The sequence below is a fragment of the Cetorhinus maximus genome, chromosome 13 (assembly GCF_964194155.1).
Source record: "Cetorhinus maximus chromosome 13, sCetMax3.hap1.1, whole genome shotgun sequence".
Lineage (NCBI taxonomy): Eukaryota > Metazoa > Chordata > Chondrichthyes > Lamniformes > Cetorhinidae > Cetorhinus > Cetorhinus maximus.
The window spans coordinates 11197950-11220588 of NC_135891.1; the positions used below are offsets into that span (position 1 = coordinate 11197950).

At 43.5% G+C, this 22639-nt stretch overlaps 1 protein-coding gene across 1 annotated transcript in view; it reads left to right on the forward strand.

Annotated features, from left to right (window-relative positions):
* LOC144688419 (rho GTPase-activating protein 39-like) overlaps positions 1 to 22639 on the forward strand; it is a 551921-nt gene that overhangs the window by 349852 nt on the left and 179430 nt on the right. The window contains exon 3 of the mRNA XM_078554925.1: positions 3157 to 3216. The gene's annotated coding sequence lies outside the window, so the exon portion shown is untranslated. The remainder of the gene's footprint in view (positions 1 to 3156; positions 3217 to 22639) is intronic.

Sequence of the window (22639 nt, forward strand, 5' to 3'; positions counted from 1 at the left end):
AGGGAGGCAATGGGCAACACGCTTGCCACCAATTAATGTCCCATTAAGCTCCTTTAGGAACTTGTTAAGGGGGCAGGGCATTTGGAATTGCAATTTTTAAAGCTGATTTTGGTGAACCCAAAAGGCCTGGTTCATGTTACTGCACAGCTTTCGAATTTGCTGTGAGACCAAAGCTTTTCGTTTGATGGCAAACGTTATGGGGCACTCGGGTAATCTGTGTTCGAAAGTGCACATCACCTCAGGTTTGACGTCGTTTGGCCTGGTCTCCTTCAGCCTCATGCTTTTATCCAGCTGGCCCTGAGGATCAGCCTGCTCTCTTCGGCAAGGCAGCGGCAGGCTGTTTCCCACATTGCAACAGGGACCACACTTCAAGAGTACTTCACTGGCTGTAAAGCGCTTTGAGATGTCCAGTGGCCATGAAAAGCTCTGTATAAATACAAGGTTTTATTTTCTTTCTCACCATGTCCCCAATCCCTTCTCTCCCCAGGAATATCACTTAATTGTCTTTTGGACCCATTTATAATTTCTACTTCTTTGTCTTTGCGCCGTAAAACTTGAGAGTAATTCTTGACCCGGCCATCTGAATGTGAGATGTGCTACTTCTTTGAAACACTCTGCTTTATATGGTGCTCTTGCTTCCATCTTTAATGTGTCTCTAGGTTAGTGTTCTACAGTTGAAAGTATATGACACATACTGATGCACACTTGTTGCACACACAACATAAGAATGCAAACATTTATTTTCCCCTGGGGGGAAGTTAATGCAGTCAGAGTGGGGTTGTGTGAAGTCTTGGCTGTGGCATAGCCAGTTGATGTGTTATGTTGAAAAGTGCAGGAAATGGGGAGTTCAGAAAAATTCAACAAACTTACAGCTTTGCACAGAGGAACAAGAGAGGGGAGAAAAAAAGCAAAGTTCTGAGAAAAAAATAGCGCGAGGGATGGAATCACATTAAAACATAATAATATATTAAGCAGCATAATTAAATAAGCTTCCCTGTAAATAAGTTAGTAGTAATGGCAAAATGAATGAAGTTATTTATTTAAAATCCCTACCCGCTCAAATCCGTTTTATTAATTTAAGAATTATTGCCAAAACAAATTCAAACAGAGTATTTATATTTCATATACCTCATTAATTGTGCATAGTCAATGAATATTACAATTTCTCACATTCTGCACATCAACATATAACACCAAATTAACTGGCATCATGTTCTGATTCTGCAATATCTGCTTGTTAATACAAACATCAATTTCTCAGGATCTGTTATCTTTAAGTCTGAAAAGAGTGAAAAATAGACCAAGATTAGTGGTGTGTTGAGATAACTGGATCAAAAAATTGTTGGTATAATTTTAAAAACAACATAGTGAAAGTTAATGCGGCTGGGTATGAATTACAAAGATTGTTGTTATTAAGGGGTTGTGCTGGCTGAAAAATAGTTGCAACATTTGGTTTCTGCTTTGCATAGATTTCACAGCTGAAGTGTTAAATTGAGCGCTTGTAGACTGAATGCTAGAATTTAAATAATTCAAGTATGTCTCACAGAACAGGCCTTGGAGACCAAATCTAGAAGGTTAATTTATGCTTTATAAAGCAAACAAAAATTTGAAGGAACTTGCATTTCTATAGTGCCTTCCATCTTTCCAGAAAGTCCCACAGCCAATTAATTACTTTTTGAAGTTTTTTTTAAACTTATTCTTGGGTTGTGAGCTTCTTGGGTTGTGTGGCAAGGCCAGCATTCATCCCCCATCCTTAATTTTCCTTGAAAAGGTGGTGGTGACCTGCCTCCTTGAACTGCGGCAGCCCATCTGGTACACCCACAGTGCTGTTAGGGAAGGAGTTCCAGGATTTTGACCCAGTGACAATGAAGGAAAGGCGATATAGTTCCAGGTCAGAATAGTGTGTGACTTGGAGGTGGTGTTCCCATATGCCTGCTGCCCTTGTCCTTCTAGGTGGTAAACATCGCAGGTTTGTAAGGTGCTGCCGAAGGAGCTTCGGCAAGTTGCTGAGTTGGTGAATAAGTTTTAAACACGGCAATGTCTCACCAACAACCATGAGATAAATAACTAGTTAATTTGTATTTGGTGGCATTAGTTGAGGGATAAATATTGGCCAGGTCACTGCAAAAATTCCTCTGCTCTTCTTCAACTAATGCCATTTATTTTTTTTAAAGCAACCTCAACTGGTAGGCTCTATCTCGAATAACATATCAGCTGAAAGATGTTATATCTAACAATCCAGCACTCCCTCGGTACCACATTCCCTTGGTGCTACATGTAAGCATCAGGCTAGCTTATGTATCCAAATCCTGCAATGAAGTTTTAAACTATGAACATCTTGCTCAGATAAGAGTCAAGTTGGCACTCTACAGTAAGTTGACTCATCAAATTAACATTTCTAGCCATTCATAGGCCAAAAATGGAAAATATAGCCTTGATTAAAAGGGTTTATTTGGATTGTAAGTCTCCAAACTGTGGAATGATGTAATAAAATTAACTAAGCAGTTTATTATTAACATAAAATTCAAAATGTTCACCTAGGGGCATTTATATTGCAGCCCTTACAGCCTCAGGTCATCTCAAAGCGCTCTGCACCAATGAAATACCTTTGAAGTGCAATCACTGTTGTAATGTAGGAAACATGGCAGCCAATTTGTGCACAACAGGATCCCACAAGCAATAATGTCACAACAACAATCTGTTTTAACGATGTTGATTGAATTATAAACATTGATAACTCACCTGCTCATCTTCGGAATAGTGCTGTAGGATGTTTTATGTCCACCTGAGAGGACAGAGGTGACACCTGAGGGCCTTGGTTTAACGTCTCACCCAAAAAGGAGAGCAGTTAGCTTAGAAATTCAAGCAGTAGCACTGTGTGTGTAGAGGGAGCAGAATTAGCAAGAAGGGTTATAATTTAAATTTGCTGTTCGCACATCTGGTACCAGAGAACTCTAACTGCAACAATACTGTACAATGTAACAAAAAGACAGTAGAAATGAGAAAAAAAAACATCTACTTTGCTTTGTTATTTAGATCTGTATGCAGCAGCTGCATTACTTCCCAAGCCCGCCTTGGCACCGTCATCTTCTTGGCTCCAGGCCTGTGTCCCTGTACTGCTTGTTAAATCTGGAATCTCTCCTATTTCCTTTTCAGATGCTTCAACCTAGTCCGCAACCCAGGCAGCTGCCTGTTTCTCAAGTTTACAAGTCTTAGGTGAGAAGTTGTTATACTTTGCGTGTAGCCTGTGGTTTCCTTAGTTTTAGAACCATGTCTCTGTTATCACTTCTGATTTAGTACAAAGAACCAGTGCACTGACTGAACCTTTTAAAACTTGGAATGTTTTAAATGTCCGGTGAGGACGGATTTTCCTCCCTCAGTTTCCCTGTATAACCCAATGTTATCCTCGTTTCCTGTCTTCAAATCATTTTCAGTTGGGTGTTTTAAATGTAGTATTGGCAGTACTATTTTGGAGAATGTTAGTAACTATCCTAACTATCTACTAACCATAAGCCTGTTGCCTTCTTCTACTATGATATTGCTCAGTGGGAATGAAATGAGCTCTTATTTGGCTAGTTCATAGGCTCACACCCCTGTCAATGATCTGGCATCTGTCTGGAATTCATTGTGTTGAGGAGTGAGTATTCCACATAACTTGCAGTGCTACATTATCATCAGGGCCACGAGCTTGCAGTAACTGAATAAGTCAAATTCCATTTTTATTATATAGGATTCTTTTGCCTGCTATGATTCGACCCACTTACAATTGGAGTCATTGAGCAATACCAAATATGTATAATTCCATTTTTATTGTATGGGATTACAGGATTTCTGACATTAGTATGTTTTGAGGACCATATTAACATGAAAACTGGAATTAGTATCCTCTGCATTCTGCCACTGCCCCACTGCAGCTTTTGCTTAATTATGTTACTTCTTTGTAGAAAATTCTGAACACATGTTTTAACGACCCATAAAAACTATAAAAAGTCAGCAGCAAAATTCCAAATGCATTGGGTCATTCGTATTGCACACCAATGAGCCACCCCAACAAGGAAGATCCCAGGTTCAGTATTTGGCTTCTGCTTGAATAACACCAACAACAACAACTTTATATATTTTATATATATATTTATATATATACAGTTATTTGGAGCCTTTAATATTATAAAACGTGCCAAGGTGTTCACTGGTGAATTCTTAAAGTATGGTACCAAGAAGATATTAGGTGAGATGAGCAAAAGCTTGGTCAAAGAGTTATGTTTTAAGGGGTGTCATAAAGGAGGAAAGAGAGGCGGAGAGGTGTAGGGAGGGTATTCCTGAGCTTGGGGCCTAGGCAACTAAAGGCACGGCCACTAATAGTGGAACAATTATAAATGGGGACGCTCAAGAGGCCTAAGTTAGTAGAGTGCAGACACCTTGCAGGATTATGGGGCTGGAAGAGATTATAGAGATAGGGAGGATTCGAAAACAAGAATGAGAATTTTAAAATCAAGACATTGCTCGACTCAGAGCCAATGTAGGTCAGCGAGAATAAGAATGTAGGGAAACAGGATTTGGTGCAAGTTAAGACATGGGCAGCAGAGTTTTGGATAACCTCAAGTTCACAGAGGATACAACGTGGGAGACCATACAGCCTGGAGCCTATTTGAATAGTCAAGTTTGGAGGAAACAAAGGCAAGAATGAGGGTTTCAGCATCAGATGTGCTAAGATAGGGGTAGAGTCAGGCAATGCTATGGAGATGGAAATAGGCAGTTTTAGTGATGGCAACAATATGAGGTTGGTAGCTCATCACAAGTTCGCATGTGATACCAATGTTGAAACTGTACTAGCTTAATTGCAAACTTGAGCTAATTCACTAACAACTATTGGCCTGGATATTTTTGGACAATGGAGAGTTGACAGGGTGTTGGAGGTGGAAGGATCATCAGGTGGGCTTCTTACTGTATTTGCTACCCAGTTATCCCTGCTGGAAAGTGTATGAGTGAGGCAGTGACTGGATCAGCAATCAGGTAACCTGTCAATGATTTATCTTCAACTCATCGATAAAGCTTGGTCAGTTGATTGAGGTATTGGTGGAATTGTATGTCAGCACTTATCATTGCCTTCGAGAGGGGAGAGAATTATGAGGGACAACAAAAAAAAGCCTACATGGGGCTTGAAAGTAGACATCCGTCTTTCTATATTTGATATAGCACACAGCTCTTAAATCAGAATACATTTGCTGCAATTGCTCTAGAAAAGTACTTAACCTCCAATACTTCTCTGGGTGGCATAGTCATATTCATTTTCAGAGCTTGTATCATAAATCTGTATAATTACATCTGGTGATCATAAAACGGCATGTTGATGTTTTTTCTCATCTGCTGCTTCTTCTTTCTACTCTTTTCTCATTGCCTATTTTGCTCTCTTTTCTGTCTTCTTTTTTCTGTCTTCGCTTCATTTTCTCTTTTCCAAAGCACTTGAATAATAGCCGCACTGCACATGTTAATAATCATTAGAATGGCACCTGGACTCCAAGAGATAAATTATGAGGGGCGATTACAGAAACAAGGGTTTTATTCCCTGAAGCTGAGAAAGTTATGGGGCGATTTGATTCGAGTTTTCACGATATTGAGGAAAACATATAGGGTACACGGTGTGAAACTTATCCCGCTGGTTAGGGAGTCTAGGACAAGGGGGCATAGTTTAAACATTACAACCAGACCTTTCAGGAGTGAAATTAAGAAACACTTCTACACACAAAGGGTAGTAAAACTTTGGAACTCTCTTCCACAAACAGCAATTGATGCGAGGTCAATTGTAAATTTTAAACCTGCGGTTCATAAATTCTTGTTAACCAAAGTGGATATGGGGCAGAGGCAGGTGTACGGAGTTAGGTCACAGATCAGCCACAATCTCATTGAATGGTGGAACAGGCTTCAGGGCCTAAAAATGGCCTCCTCCTATTCCCATATTCATTTGTTCCCATTAGGCAAGTCAATTTATATCTTTTACAACATATTCATGCTGTGTCAAACTAACGCAACGGCTTGGTATTTTCTCGGAATTTTCAGCATATCAATGCATAAGAAGTAACAGTGCCTTGTTGTCTGACTGTGAAACCTGTGCCTGAATTTTTCAAGCAGCAGGCGGGCTTGGCGGGAACGTGCAGGGGCGGTCGCGGAGCCGATTGCCGCCTGCAGTCAGCTCAGGTCCGCCATTTTACACGGGCGGGCCAATTAAGGCCCGCCCAGCGTGATATGCGACTGGTAGCGCTAGCGCTACCCGTGCAGGCGGGGGGAGAAGGGAGAGTTGGGGCCAGCGCCAGTTGGGGGGCCGCTCTGTGCCTCAGGGAAATTGAATTGATATTAAAATAATTAAATCAATTATTTTAAAATTTATTTAAACGCATCCCCTCATGTGACTGTGTTACAAGAGATGGTACATGTTCTTACATTTTGAAAACACCTTTTATTTATTTAATAAAAGCTTTAGGAAACCTCATCCCGCTCGTGGATGAGGTTTCCTAAAAAACGTGAAGGCCACTTGGCCTTTTCGCCTGCCCGCCAACCGTAAGGTTGGATGGGCAGCATTACTAATGACATTAATTAATTTCTTAATGGCCTTAATAGGCCGTTTACATATCAGCGGGCGCGCAGCTGATTCCGGCGCATGCCCGCCAAATGAAATATCGTGGGACTGCACGATTACGTTGGGACGCATGCCCGACGTCATCACATGTCATTTTACGCATCGGCATGTCGGGCCATCCCTCGCACGCCGATTGAAAAATTCTGCCCCTGGACAACTTATAGCTATCAAGAAGGGAAGCTCAAAAATTTTCATCTTCAATGTTTTCAGTGCATTCTGGGCATCCCATGGAAGGACAGAGTCACGAATATGGCAGTCTTCTCAAAGGTAAATCTCCCAGGTATGTTAGCAGAGACGACTTCACTGGCTCGGGCACATTCACAGGATGGAGGTTGGCCACATAGCCAAGGATTTTCTGTGTGATAAGGTAGCTGGAGCCAGAAGACCAGTGGGATGCACAAAACTCCATTTCAGGGATGCTTGCAAGCATGACATGAAGGCCTTAAACACCAAATTTCACATCTGGAGACACTCGATCAAAATGGAGCACCTGTGGGCCAATATGCACCACCATGCCAATCAGTGACTCCAGTAGCTTGGCAACAGATGCCAAAACTGAAAACAACAACCCACAATGACACCTGAGAACTGCTTCATATGCAGCACCTTGCAGAATCACAGAATGGATACAGCACAGAAGAAAGCTATTTATCCCTTTGTGTCTGCACTGGCTCTCTGAAGGAGCAATTTACCTAGTGCCACTCCATGGCCTTCTCCGCATAGCTCTGCAGATTTTTCCTTTTCAGATAATAATCCAGTTCCTTCATAAATGTCTCGATTGAACCTGCCTCCACCACACTTTCAGGCAGTGTATTCTAGATCCCAAGTACTGGAGGAAGATAATCTTAGTTGCCAAGTATGCTTAGTATATTCCATTCATTCATTTCGTTTATGTGTGTTCTTCCTAAAGACAGACCCTTGGTTCATTGTCTGCTGATGCTCCTTGAGTTATTTACCTAGCAGTTTTTTCAGTGATAGTATGCCATTGCCTTCCACTCTTAGGGGCAGGGCTTGTGGCAGAACCTGCCCCTCACGAATTGTTCTCTTCAGCCATCAGTAAAAGTGCACCATATGAAGTTACCCCATCCCCAGTAGATTTTATTTGCTGCATGCCCATCATCTTACGTAGGTGGAAGAATGCCGACGACAATGCATAAGATGTAAGATCTGCATTATACTGGACTTTTCCAAAGAAATTGCCTTACATTGCATTAAAAAATTTACGTCAGAACCTCAATATGTGGGGATAACCGCGGTCATGTTTGCCACTCCCAAATTATGACTTTGTCGGTCAAGTTACACCTCCTATTGAGTGGATATTTACCAAAAGTCAAATCAATAGCCTTTCCAGACTGCAAGCTTGACCCTTAACATAGAAAGGTGAAGAGAAACAGTTATCACAAACAAGCTGCCATTAAAACCCTATTGTGTAGTAGTGGCTTCTAACTTAAAACCAGCTATGGGACAATGGAGGTACTGATCATTGGCGGGGGCGGGGGAGGGGAGTGGGGGGAAATCAGAAGACCAAAACCAACTTCAGATCACAAATTATTTTACTCCAAGAACCAAGGAGGGACAGATCAGTTTACAAACAAACAGGACAAGCAGGACTGTCCTCCAGCAAAAAGAATAGAATCCTGCCCAACAAGCAGTAAACTCAGGCAGTAAGAGAGAGGAACTAATTTGTTCCCACCTGTAAAGCTTCACCTCTACAAAACTCGGCCATGACTTCCTCTGGAGACGCAGAGGCTTCCAACTTCATTAAAAGACTAACGGTGACCATGAAACCATTGTCGATTGTTGTAAAAACTCATCTGGTTCACTAATGTCCTTTGGGGAAAGAAATCTGTCGTCCTTATCTGGTTTGGCCTACATGTGACTCCAGACCCACAGCAATGTGGTTGACTCTTAAATGCCCTCTGAAATGGCCTAGCCAGCCACTCAGTTGTATCAAACCACTACAAAGTCACAAAAAAGGAATGAAACCGGACGGACCACCCGGCATCGACCTAGGCACTGTGGGTGTACCTACACCACATGGACTGCAGCACTTCAAGAAGGTCACCATCATTTTCTCAATGGCAACTAGGGATGGGCAATAAATGCTGGCCTAGCCAGCGAAGCCCACATCCCATGAATGAATTGAAAAAAAATGAATCCAAGAACCACGAGAGAGATCCCATCCAGGCCTGCTATGCGTGTATTTTTGAAGGACTGAAATTTGGGCATGTCATTTATTTCTTGTATTTTCTTTTCCTAATAACCTAAACGTATGCCTTGTCTCTAGAATCCATCTTTACTTTTTTATATCTGTGTGCATGAGGGGTGGGTATGTTTCATTGTGTTTACATTTCAGGGTGTCATGTGGATAAACGTTATCCTTTCTTTTGATCTCAATTAACCCAAAAGCCTGCTTCATGGGGAGAATTTTCCCCCCTATCGGGGGGCTGTGTGGGTGAGGGCGCGGACCCAATCGGCACCTCCTATCGGGTCTGTGCTGCCATTTTACATGGGTGGGCCAATTAAGACCCGCCCAGTGTGACGTGTGCCCAGAAGCGCTGAGCGCTCCCTATGCGGGCGGTGGGGGAGGTTCCCTGAGTTGAGGCCTGCGCGCAACAGGGCGCAAAAATCTCCCTGAGGCACAGAGGTGACTCAGGGAGATTAGTTTAAGTTTTAAAAATCTAAATAAACAAAATAAAAAAACTTTTTAAGACATGTCCCCTCATGTGACAGTGTCAATGAATTTTTATAAAAATTTTTATTCAATTTATAAGCATTTCATGAAACCTCGTGCCGCCCGTGGATGAGATTCCATGAAAAATGCGAAGGCCGCCTGATCTCCTCGCCTGCCCGCCAACTTTAAGGTTGGATGGGCAGCTCAGTTTATTAGTTTAATTAGTTTTTAAATGGCCCTAATGGGCCTTTGACAGTTTGTCGGACGCGCAGCCGACTTGGCTGCGCGCCTGCCAAACTGAAAATCTAAATGACGCTCAGTGACGTCAGGATGCACGGCTGATGTCACCCCGCGTCATTTTATGCCTCAGCAAGCAGGCCCCGCCCCTGTTCTCCAAGCCGAAAATTCTGGCCCATGTGTATTACTGAAAATCACAACACAAAGAGGTTCAAAACAGTCCCTCTAGAAAACATTTTGTTGCGGACAACTGAGAGGTGAGAAGAAAGGGGAAAAACTATACCACTGCCTCTCCCCCTCCTTAACTCTTCCAAAACTCCGCTTAGCTAATTAAAATAGCTCTGACTCTGCATGTGAAAGACCAGAGACCATGGGTTTTCTGCATTTACACCAGTTCTGAATGGTTTTAAATTTAGTTCCAAAATTTTAGGCACAGCAGAACCCAAAGTCACTATTTTTTGGTGTCATACAGCAATTCAAAAATCTCCTTACTGAGACCTGCATTATATTTTCTATAGCTTTAAATTATCTTTATGGCATTAAAATAAGCTACATAAAAAAAGGTTCCACAATTGCATTCTTATCAACACCTTGTGCCTAATGTGAATAAATGATGATTATTAGGGGGAGATGGTGGTGTAGTCGTAATGTCACTGGACTAGAAATCCAGAGGCTAATGCTTTGGGAACATGTGTTAAATTCCCACCACAGCAGCTGGTAGAATTTAAATTCAGTTAATCTGGACTATAAAGCAAGTTTCAGTAATGGTGACCATGTCAATTGTCGTAAAAATCCATCTGGTTCACTAATGTCCTTTAGGGAACAAAATCTGCAATCGTTACCTGGTCTGGCCGACATGTGACTCCAGACCCATAGCAATATGGTTGACTCTTAACTGCCCTCTGAAATGGCTGAGTAAGCCACTCAGTTCAAGGACAATTAAAGCTGGGCAACAAATGCTGGCCTTTCCAGTGACAGCCACATCCCATGAAAGAATAAAAGAAATTGATGCCTCCAATGTGAAATTATTGTAACAACGAAAAATAAAGATAAACTTACAGAAGGAAGATTTTGCACATTTTATGCTTTCCTCAGGCTCCAAGCATTTATGTTGATTTCCACCTGTTTTATGGATGTTTTTATGTCCCAGACTAAGCGAATGATATTGTCAGGAAATTTCAGCATACATTGCTGTCGATGAGATTGGTGAAGAGGCTGGGGAAGACTTGGTGTAGTTTCAGTGCTATTGGATCAAGAAAATTCTGACCAAACATATTTGGCTTCTAACCCCATTATGGGGAAGCTAATATTATTTGTGCCATTCTTGCTTGTCTTCATGTGAAGGATTCTGTTAAATGTGTAAATGATTCTCCACACATTTTTGTCCATTAATCAGGGCTGCATAAGGAGTAGATGTTCAGTAGGTTGTACAATCCACTTTTGTTCAATGTATAGAACTGATTCTCTTCACATTCCTGCACTTATCAGTGATATATCCTTATCTGAGATGCTTTTCAATTGAGAGCAAAAATCTAATTTATGACCGCTTAACACGATTTGGGTATTTGCAGTGGCTCAAAATTATAGAGATAACCAACAAATATTGAACACTTGCAAAAGGGATTGTGAGGAGTGTACTGCAAATACACACACAAAATCAAATTTGTGCATCAGAACAGATCAGAACTCCAAAGAAATTGATGGGAAAATATCTGCTCTTGCACAATAAGGACCCATTTAACAGAGTAGAGTGGAATGTGTCCTGTCCTACCATGTGCCTGATTTTGAAATTACACCACTTCCAAAAATTTGCAATTTTCCTGGGGGTGCATCATTTAGCACAAGTGATTCACAAAAAAAATTGAAAAGTGTATGTGTCAGCTGATGTTCAGCCAGACGTTTGACAAAAAAGGCAGTGATCTGTTTAGTGGAAGCAGCTACATGCTTATTGAAGAGGTAGGATCTAATCAGTAGGACATGTTGCAGTGCTCTATGCAGTGGGTGCTGCCACATGGTATTTAAAGTGGCAGCGAGCTACTCAGACCGTCTATGAACGTTTGTCTTCAAAATGTTTTCTCCCAGGATGGCACTGCAGTATCCTGGACTAAGGTGGTACAAGAATTAGTCAATGTTTGCTCTCCTGGCTCAGTTGGTAACACCCTTGCCTCTGAGTCACAAAGCTCTGGGTTCAAGACCCACTCCAGTGCTGAGAACACAAATCAAGGCTGACATTCCACTGCAGTACCGAGGGAGGGCTGCACTGTTGGATGTGCTGTGTTTTGGATGAGATCGTCTGCTGGAGTGGATGCAAAAGATCCTATGGTGCTATTTTGAAGAAGAGCAGGTGCGTTATCCACAGTGTCCTCGCCAATCACTATCATAAAAAATCAGATTAGCATTGCTGTTTATGGGAGTTTGCTGTGCACAACTTGGCTGCCGTGTTTCCTACATTTCAACAGTGCCTACCTACACTTCAAAAGCATTTCATTGGCTGTAAAGCACTTTGAGACACCTGGTGGTCATGAAAAGTGCAATATAAATGTAAGTCCTTCTTGCTTTTTGTTCCTTCCTGTTCATTATCCAATGACCCTGCAGGAAGGATTGGCTATCAAGTCATGGCAGGATCATGTTCACTGTGATGTTCCACCCTGTAACTAAATAGCTTGTCAGCGCTCATTGTCAACAGAAATAATAAGCTACATTTACAGCACTTTTAATAATGCAAAACGTTCTAAAATTCTGAACAATGAAAACATTTTTGACACTGAGCTGCAGAAGGCAATTGAAGGAGCATCCTAAAGGAATGAGAGGGAGGGAGGAGGGAGATGTTTAGGGGGGGAATTCCAGGGCTTGGGGCCCAGGCAGCTGAAAGCACAGCTGCCAATGGTGGAGTGATTAAAATTGGAGATGTGCAAGAGGCCAGAATTGGAAGAGCCTAGAAATTTTGAAGGATTTGTAGGGCGAGAGGAGGTTTCAGAGATGGGACAGATCAAACTAATTGTGGGATTTGATAACAAGGGTGAGATTTTAAAATTGAGGCTTTGTCGGACCTGGAACCAATGTAGATAAGCAAGCACAGGGGTGATGGGCAAACAAGAGTCGGAGTGACTTAAGATCCAGGCAGCAGAGTCAAGACTCACACGTGAGCAATGTAGAGCAAAATAGAGGATGAAAATAAACTTGCAAGGAACATAAAAGCAGGCTGTAAAAGTTTCTTCAAGTACGTAAAAAGAAAAAGATTAGTGAATGCAAATGTAGGTCCCTTGCAGTCTGAAACAGGAAAATTTATAACAGAGAACAAGGCAATGGCAGAGCAATTAAGCAACTACTTGAGTTCTGTCTTCACAGAAGCAGACACAAATAACTTCCCAGAAATGCTAGGGAACCAAGCATCCAGTGAGAAGGAGGCATTGTAAGAAATTAGTATTCATAAAAAGTAGTACTGAAGAAATTAATGGGACTGAAAGCCGATAAATCCCCTAGGCCTGATAATCTACATCCCAGGGTACTAAAGGAGATGGCCATGGAAATAGTGGATGCATTGGTTGTCAACTTCCAAAATTCTATAGATTCTGGAACAGTCCCAGCAGATTGGAATATGGCAAATGTAACCCCACTATTTAAAAAAAGGAGGGAGGGAGAAAACAGGGAATTACAGACTGGTTAGCCTAACATCAGTAATACGGAAAATGCTAGAGTCTATTTTAAAGGATTTGATAACAGAACACTTAGAAAATATCAACGGGATTAGACAAAGTCAGCATGGATTTATGAAAGGGAAATTATGTTTGACAAACCTGCTGGAGGTTTTTGAGGATGTAACTAGGAGAATAGATAAGGGAGAACCAGTGGATGTGGTGCATTTGGATTTTCAAAAAGCTTTTGATACAGTCCCACATGAGAGGTTACTGTGCAAAATTAAAGCACATGGGATTGGGGCTAATATATTGGCATGGAGTGAGAACTGGTTGACACACTGGAGACAGAGAGTAGGAGTAAATGGGTCCTTTTTGGAGCAGCATGCAGTGACTGGGGTACCACAGGGATCAGTGTTTGGCCCCCAGCTATTCATAATATATATCAATGATTTGGATGAAGGAACCAAATGTAATATTTCCAAGTTTGCTGATGACACGAAACTAGATGGGAGTGTGAGTGGTGAGGAGAATGTAAATAGGCTTTAAGACGATATAGACAAGTTGAGTGAGAGGGCAAATAGATGGCAGATGCAGTATTACGTGGATAAGTGTGAAGTTATCCACTTCGGTAGGAAAAACAGAATGGCAAAGTGTTATTTAAATGGGAATGGATTGGGAAATGCTGATGTACAAAGGGACCTGGGTGTCCTTGTCCACCCGTCACTGAAAGCAAGCATGCAGGTGTAGCGAGGAGTTAGGAAGACAAATGGTATGTTGGTCTTCATTGCAAGAGGATTTGAGAATAGGAGCAAGGATGTCTTACTGCAGATGTAGGGTCTTGGTGAGACCACTCCTGGAATATTATGTGCAGTTTTGGACTCCTTACCTAAGGAAGGATATACTTGCCATAGAGGGAGTGCAGTGAAGGTTCACTGGTCTGTTTCCTGAGATGGCAGGACTATCGTATGAGGAGAGATTGGGTTGACTAGGTCTGTATTCATTGGAGTTTAGAAGAATGAGAGGGGATCTCGTTGAAACGCAGAAAATTCCAACAGGGCTGGACAGACTGGATGCAGGGAGGATGTTTCCCCTGGCTCGGGGGGGAATTAGAACAAGGGGTCACAGTCTGAGATACGGGATAGGGCATTCAGTACTGAGATGACGAGAAAGTTCTTCACTCAGACGGTGGTGAACCTGTGGAATTCTGTACCACAGAAGGCTGTAGAGGCCAAGTCACTGAATATACTTAAGAAGGAAATAGATATATTTCTAGACACTAAAGGCATCAAGGGTTATGGGGAGAGAGTGGGATTATGGCGTTGAGCTAGAGGATCAGCCATGATCATACTGAATGGCGGAGCAGGCTCGAAGAGCCGAATGGCCTACTCCTGCTCCTACTTCTATTATAGTTTTTCCAGTAGGTGTTGAAATTCAGGAAACAAGAAGGTGTTAAACTTACACAAAGTTCTCTTCTTTACGTCCTGAATTTATAATTGGCAGCAAACAAGCCTGAAGAGCAAAGGCAAAGTGGCACAAGCTAGTCTTTGGTCTGTGCTAAGGAAAATAAAATAATCATCAAGGAATTAAGTTATTAAATTATATATTTCCCTCAGCTGAGTACTTTCATTCCTAGTTTCACATGGGAAGATAAAACACAGGCTTGATGCACTGTCATTTTCAATTGTCCTGTTAATATAAGAGAAGGAATAGTGTGGCAGCACAATCCTAAACTGGACACTCGAGTTTTGAGGATGGTAAGCTAGTTTTTTTTATACTTGAAAGCTGTACAGCAAATGTTTAGTTTGTCACATTTGCTCTTAAAAATGAAATACTCCACAGGCTTGCAGGCAGGTCAGCTGCTGCTCCACAAACGCAGAATGGGTTTCCTTGCGGCCTCAACAACTGTGGAGTTTTGGATTGCGCAAAAGAAATTAGAACGAGGCCGCAACGGACTGTGCAGTGGAGTGTTGGGATGCTCATTTATGTCTCACTTCTCATGCACTGCCATCCCTTCAGGTAAAATGTGAGGAACTGCTTGGAAATCCCATTTCTCATCTACGTGCTGTCCCTTGGCAACAATCGTCGGAAGGCACAGCATTAGTTTTTGTATGTGTGCTGAGGACACCCAGCTCCATCTCACCACTACCTCTCTCGACCCTTCCACTGTTGCCAAATTATCAGACTTATCCAACATCCAGTATTAGATGAACAGAAATTTCCTAAATTAAATATTGGGAAGACTGAAGCCATTGTTTTCAATCCTTGATTCAAACTCCGTTTCCTAATTACTGATTCTATCCCTCTCCTTGGCAACAGTCTGGAATTGAGTCAGTCTTGGCTTGTGTCCCATTTGATCCTGAGATGAGCTTTTGAATTCATATTCATGCCATCACTAAGACCACCTATTTCCACCTGTGTAACATAGCGCGATGTCACCCCTGTTTAAGCTCACCTGCTACTGAAACACCCATTCCTGCCTTTGTTTACTCTAGACTCGACTATTCCAATGCACTCCTAGCTGGTCTCCCACATTCTATCTTATTAAACTTGAGGTCATCCAAAACTCGGCTTCCATGCTTTCATTCACACCAGGTGGGTAGGTGGTGACACAGTGGCATTGTCACTGGACTAGTAATCCAGAGTCCCAGGGTAATGCTCTGGGTACACAGGTTCAAATCCCAGATAGTGGAATTGAATTAAAAAAAAATCTGGAATTATAAGTCTATAGATGACCATGAAACCATTGTCAATTGTTGTAAGGCCCCATCTGGTCCATTAATGGAAGGAAATCTGCCATCCTGTCCTCGGCTGGCCTACATGTGACTCCAGATCCACAGCAATGTGGTTGACTCTTAACTGCCCTCTGAACAGGCCTAGCAAGCTATTCAGTTGTATCAAACTGCTACAAAAAATTGTATAAGGAATGAAACTGGATGGACCAGCGCTGGAAAAGACAACAGCAAACTCAGCCACGTCAACCCTGTAAAGTCCTCCTTACCAACGTGTTGGGGGAGCTTGTGCCAAATTGAGAGAGCTGTCTCACAGACTAGTCAAGCAACAACCTGACATAGTCATACTCACGGAATCATACCTTACAGATAATGTCCCAGACATCACCAACATCACCAGCAGGACAGACCCAGCAGAGGTGGCAGCACAATGGTATGCAGTCGGGAAGGATTTGCCTTGGGAGTCCTCAACATCAACTCTAGACTCCTTGAAGTCTCATAGCATCAGGTCAAACATGAGCAAGAAACCTCCTGCTGATTACCACATACTGCCACTCCCCTCTCCTCTCCACACCTCAGCTGACGAATCAATGCTCCTCCATGTTGAACATCACTTGGAGGAAGTACTGAGGGTGGCAAGAGTGCAGAATGTACTCTGGGTGGGGGACTTCAATATCCATCACCAAAAGTGGCTCGGTAGCACCATGACAGACCGAGCTGGCTGAGTCCTAATGGACATAGCTGTTAGACTGGGTCTGTGGCAAGTTGGTAAGGGAAGCAATATAAGGGAAAAATACACTTGACCTCATCCTCACCAACCTGCCTGCCATAGATGCATCTGTCCATGACAGTATCAGTAGGAGTGACCATCTCACAGACCTTGTGGAGACACAGTCCTGTCTTCACACTGAGGGGCGACCTGATCGAGGTGTACAAGATTATGAGGGGCATGGACAGGGTGGATAGGGAGCAGCTGTTTCCCTTAGTTGAAGGGTCAGTCACAAGGGGACATAAGTTCAAGGTGAGGGGCAGGAGGTTTAGGGGGATGTGAGGAAAAACTTTTTTACCCAGAGGGTGGTGACGGTCTGGAATGTGCTGCCTGGGAGGGTGGTGGAGGCGGGTTGCCTCACATCCTTTAAAAAGTACCTGGATGAGCACTTGGCACATCATAACATTCAAGGCTATGGCCAAGTGCTGGTAAATAGGATTAGGTAGGTAGGTCAAGTGTTTCTCACGTGTCGGTGCAGACTCGATGGGCCGAAGGGCCTCTTCTACACTGTGATTCTGTGATACCATCTACCATGTTGTGTGGCACTACCATCGTGCTAAATTGGATAGATTTTGAATAGGTATAGCAAATCAAGACTGGGAAACTATGAGGCTCTGTGAGCCATCATCATCAGCAGCAGAATTGTACTCAACCACAATCTGTAACCTCATGGCCTGGCATATCCCCTTCTCAACCATTACTACCAAGCCTGGGGATCAACCCTGGTTCAATGAAGGGCAAAATGGCATGCCAGGAGCAGCACCAGGCATATCTAGAAATGAGGTCTCAACCTGTTGAAGCTGCAACACAGGACTACTTGCTTTCCAAAAAGCAAAAGCAGCAAGCGATGGACAGAGCTAAGCAATCCCACAACCAATGGATCAGATCTAAGCTCTGCAGTCCTGCCACATCCAGTCGTGAATGGTGGTGGACAATTAAACATCACTGCAGGAGGAAGTTCCACAAATACCCAAATCTCAATGATGGGGGAGCCAAGCACATCTGTGCAAAAGATAAGGCTGAAGCATTTGCAACAAGCTTCAGCCAGAAATGCCGAGTGGATGATCCATCTCGGTCTCCTCCGGAGATGCCCAGCATCATAGATGCCAGTCTTCAGCCAATTCGATTCACTCCATGTGATATCAAAAAATGGCTGAAGGCTCTGGATACCACAAAGGCTATGACAATATTCTGGCAATAGTACTGAAGACTTGTGCTCCAGAACTTGCCACGCCCCTAGCCAAGCTGTTCCAGTACAGCCACAACACTGGCATCTACCCGGCAACGTGGAAAATTTCCCAAGCATGCCCTGTACAAAAAAACAGGACAAATTCAACCCGGCCAATTACCTGGCCCTATCAGTTTACTCTCGATCATCAGTAAAGTGATGGAAGGAGTCATCAACAGTGCTATCAAATGGCACTTACTTAGCAATAACCTGCCCACTGATGCTCAGTTTGGGTTTTGCCAGGGTCACTCAGCTCCTGACCTCATTATAGTCTTAGTCCAAACATGGACAAAAGAGCTGAACTTCAGAGGTGAGGTGAGAGTGACTGCCCTTGACATCAAGCCAGAATTTAACCAGTGTGGCATCAAGGAGCCCTAGCAAAACTGGAGTCAATGGGAGGCAAGGGGAAAACTCTCCATTGTTTGGCGTCATACCTAGCACAAAGGAGGATGGCTGTGGTTGTTAGAGGTCAATCATCTCAGTTTCAGGACATCACTGCTGGAGTTCCTCAGGGTAGTGTCCTCGGCCCAACCATCTTCAGCTGCTTCATTAATGACCTTCCTTCCATCATAAGGTCAAAGTGGGGATGATCGCTGATGATTGCACAATGTTCAGCACCATTCGCGACCCCTCAGATACTGAAGCAGTCCCTGTCCAAATGCAGCAAGACCTGGACAATATCCAGGCTTGGGCTGATGTGGCAAGTGTCAGGCAATGACCATCTCCAACAAGAGGGAATCTAACCATCGCTCCTTGTCATTCAATTGAATTACCATCCCTGAATACCCCACGATCAACATCCTGGGGGTTACCATTGACCAGAAACTGAACTGGACCAGCCTTATAAATACTGTGGCTACAAGAGCAGGTCAGAGGCTAGAAATCCTGCGGTGAATCCTGACTCCCCAAAGCCTGTCCACCATCTACAAGACACAAGTCAGGAGTGTGATGCAATACTCTCCACTTGCCTGGATAAGTGCAGCTCCAACAGCACTCAAGAAGCTTGACACCATCCAGGACAAAGCAACCTGTTTTATTGGCACCGCCTCCACAAACACTCACTCCCTCCACCACTGACATACAGTGGCAGCAGTGTGTACCATCTACAAGATGCACTGCAGAAACTCACCAATGCTCCTTAGTCAGCACCATCCAAACCCAAGACCACTACCATCTAGAAGGACAAGGGCAGCAGATACATGAGAACACCACCACTTGGAAGTTCCCCTCCAAGCCATGCATCATCCTGACTTGGAAATATATCCCTGTTCCTTCACTGTTGCTGGGTCAAAATCCTGGAACTCCCTGCCTAACAGCATGTACCTACACCACAGGGACTACAGCAGTTCAAGAAGGCAGCTCAACTCCACTTTCTCAAGGGCAATTAGGGATGGGCAATAAATGCTGGCCCAGCCAATAACGCTCTCATCCCGTAAATGAATAAAAAAAAGGTCTCAGTGCTATGGATTATAAAATCTTAAGAAATAGGTGCAGCAATAGGCTATTCAGCCAGTGGAGAAGCATAAAATCCATTATTGGGTTAACAGCAGTTGATTTTTCAAACCCTCAAGCATGATGCTGGATTTCTCCAGGTGTCAAACACTCAAACAACCAAAACAGTGATAATTTCATTTTATCCTTATTTTCAGGGTAGTTCTGATGGGATTAGATTTCACTCCCAATCCCATTAATCACTTGCTTTGTTTGACACAGGATAAAGCATTCAATTTAAATTCGGAGAGCTTTTTGCAAGGAAAAAGGAACCATTCACAGTTGATTAAAAGTTCACTTTAGCACATGTTAATAACTTTGTGGTTTAATGAAATGGATGAGGAAGGTGTCATTAGTAAACCCATTCTTATGCTAGTTTATTGCTATACTTTATTTATAGAAAATAAATATATAGGGATAAAATAATATATTACATATATATAAATTATATATGTATAATAGATATAAATATATAGGGAGTTGTGCAGCTCAGCATACAATTAGTTACAGCTCGCAGTACAGTACCTACGGTCCAGCTAATCCATCTCATGCACCCACCCCCACCTCATTTAATGATCTAATGGTCTCTAGTGGCTATCCTCCTTGGAAAGGAGAAGTAGGTAAGTAGGGTTTATTTGGGGTTAATGTATCTCCTTTGTGAAACATTTGGCATTGGAAATTCAGAATTAAGTTAACTAGCTGTTAGGCAGCGCTGGTAATTCAATGCCTGACGGGGCAGGACTGCAGTAATCCAGGATACTGTTAATGATTGACCATGGAACCTGGGGAAGTAGAAACCACCACCCCCCCCCCCCCCCCCCAGCCTACCCTTGCAGCTGGGATTCTGCCCTCTTTGCTTCAAATAACCTTGCACAGTAATCTTAGCTGGACAAGTTAAGCTGTGCTGGATGTGGCTCAGCTGGTAGCATTCTTACTTCTGAGTGAGAAGGTGGTGGGTTCAAATCCCACTCCAGAGATTTGACCACAAAAAGCTGACACTTGGGTGCAGTACTGGAGCAATACTGTTGGAGGTGCTGTCTTTCGGTTGAAAACAGGCATAACAACAATGTAGTTATTTGGAAGTAAAGCGCTTTGAGATGTCCTGATGTCGTAAAAGACACCATATAAAATCAAGGCCTCCCTGGTCTCCCTGCCTCCCATAGGGATCCTCATATCAGCCTTTGCCTCCTCACTCGGGGGCTTCTCTGGCTCCTCCTCAGACCCAGAATTTGAGTCCTTCTCTGCGGCATGTGGAGCAGGATCGATGTTTTCATCCTCCATTTGGTCCCCTCTTGAAAGAGCCAGATTGTGCAGGGTGCAGCAAGCAAACGACACTAAGTGAGAGGCACTCTGGAGGATATTGAAGTGCTCTCCCTGTTCAGTCCAGGCAGCAGAACCTCATCTTGAGCAGCCCAATGCTCCTCTCAATTACTGCCCTGGTAGAGGAGTGACTTCGATTGTACCTATCCTCTGGTTCTGTTCTTGGGTGTCTGAGTGGGGTCATGAGCCACCTTTTCAGGGGATAGCCGTTGTCCTCCAAGGAGCCAAATCATCCAACCACGCTGAAGTGATGAATAACCCTGGCGCCTGGAAGTGTCATAGAATATATGCATCATGGCAGCTGCCAGGGTAATCTGGTGCAGACATTAAATATCTGAGTCTTGTGGTCACAAACAAGCTGGGCATTCAGGGAGTGGAACCCTTTACTATTGACGGAGGCATCTGACTCACCCGTTGGTGCCTTTATGACCACATGTGTGCAATCTATGGCTCCCTGAATGTGAGGAAACCCAGCAATTATAGCGAAGCCCCTGGTTTGTTCAGCCTGGCTGGCTTCACAGTGCAGAAATGAATGAAGTTACTGACCTGTCTGAACAGAGTATCAGTGACCAGCTTGACGCAGCTGTGGACAGCAGATTAGGAAACACAACATACATCTCCCACTGAGCCCTGGGAAAAAAACCTGAGGCAAAAAAATTCAGGGGCACTGTAACCTTAAGAGCCACTGGCATAGGGTGGCCACCTACAAAGTTTGAGGCAATCTCTGGGCCAATCATCTGGCAAATGGAGGCCACAGTGTCCCTAGCGAGGCAGAGCCTCCTTCGCCACTGGACCTCAGACATGTCCAGATAGCAAGAGATCAGAGTTTACAGAGTTGTAAATTCTGCCTGCTGGATAATGGCGTCTTCTACAGTCGCTTCTGCCTTGCACTTCCTGCTGGCCCTACACCCCCTCTAGCTGCACCTCTCTTTCCATAGGTCGCACAGGGATGCCTACGGGCAGCTGGTTTCCTCTCCCTTCTGGCCCTCTCCTCCTCTTCTGAAGAAGTCCCTCCAGCAGAGTAGACAATCCCCATTTGCTGAAATTGCACAGGATCATGCACTGAAGGGGGATCTTGGCAGAAAACCTCTGAAAATGCTGGTAAAACAACGAGTCCTCCAAAACATGGAGAAAATGCAGTGAACTGTCCGAAAACCACCTCCAACCGCCCTGGATCGAGTTTTAACTAAAAACATGATGACTGCCTGGCCGAGTGGCCCGTGCACTGAGTGTGAATTTGGATGGGCCCATGTGAAATCCTCGTGAATTGTGTCTTTAATTGGCCTAATTGCCCCTTTAATTGTCGGCGGGCACACTTCCAAGATCCGCATGCACCCACTGACTGTAATATCGTGCGACGGTGCGATGGCATCGCGACACCCACCCGACGTCTTCTCGTGCGATTTTATGTGAGATCAGGACTGCCACGCACCCACTCCGACACCGTAAAATTCAGGCCATAAAGATCCTGAGGGGACTTGACAGGGTGCATGCTGAAAGGATGTTTCCCTTATGGGAGGGACTAAAACTACAGAACTTCATTTAAAAGTAAAAGGTCTCCCATTTAAGATGGAGATGATGAGATTTTTTTCACTGAGAGGGTCATTATTCTGTGGAATTCTCTTCCCCCAAAAAAGTAGAGGCAACATCATTGAATATTTTTAAGGCTGAGTTAGATAGATTCTTGAGCTACAAGGGAGTCAAAGGGTATAGGAGGTAAATCGGAAAGTAGAGTTGAGGCCACAATCAGATCAGCCATGATCTTAACGATTTGTGGAAGAGGCTCATGGGGCCGAATGGCCTATACCTGCTCCTAGTTCATACGTTTGTATGTTCCTGTGTATGTTCCAATCTACTTTCATTACCTTTCTCCTCAGAAAAAAATCAAGCCATGACTCCATCATCCTTGAAAACTACTG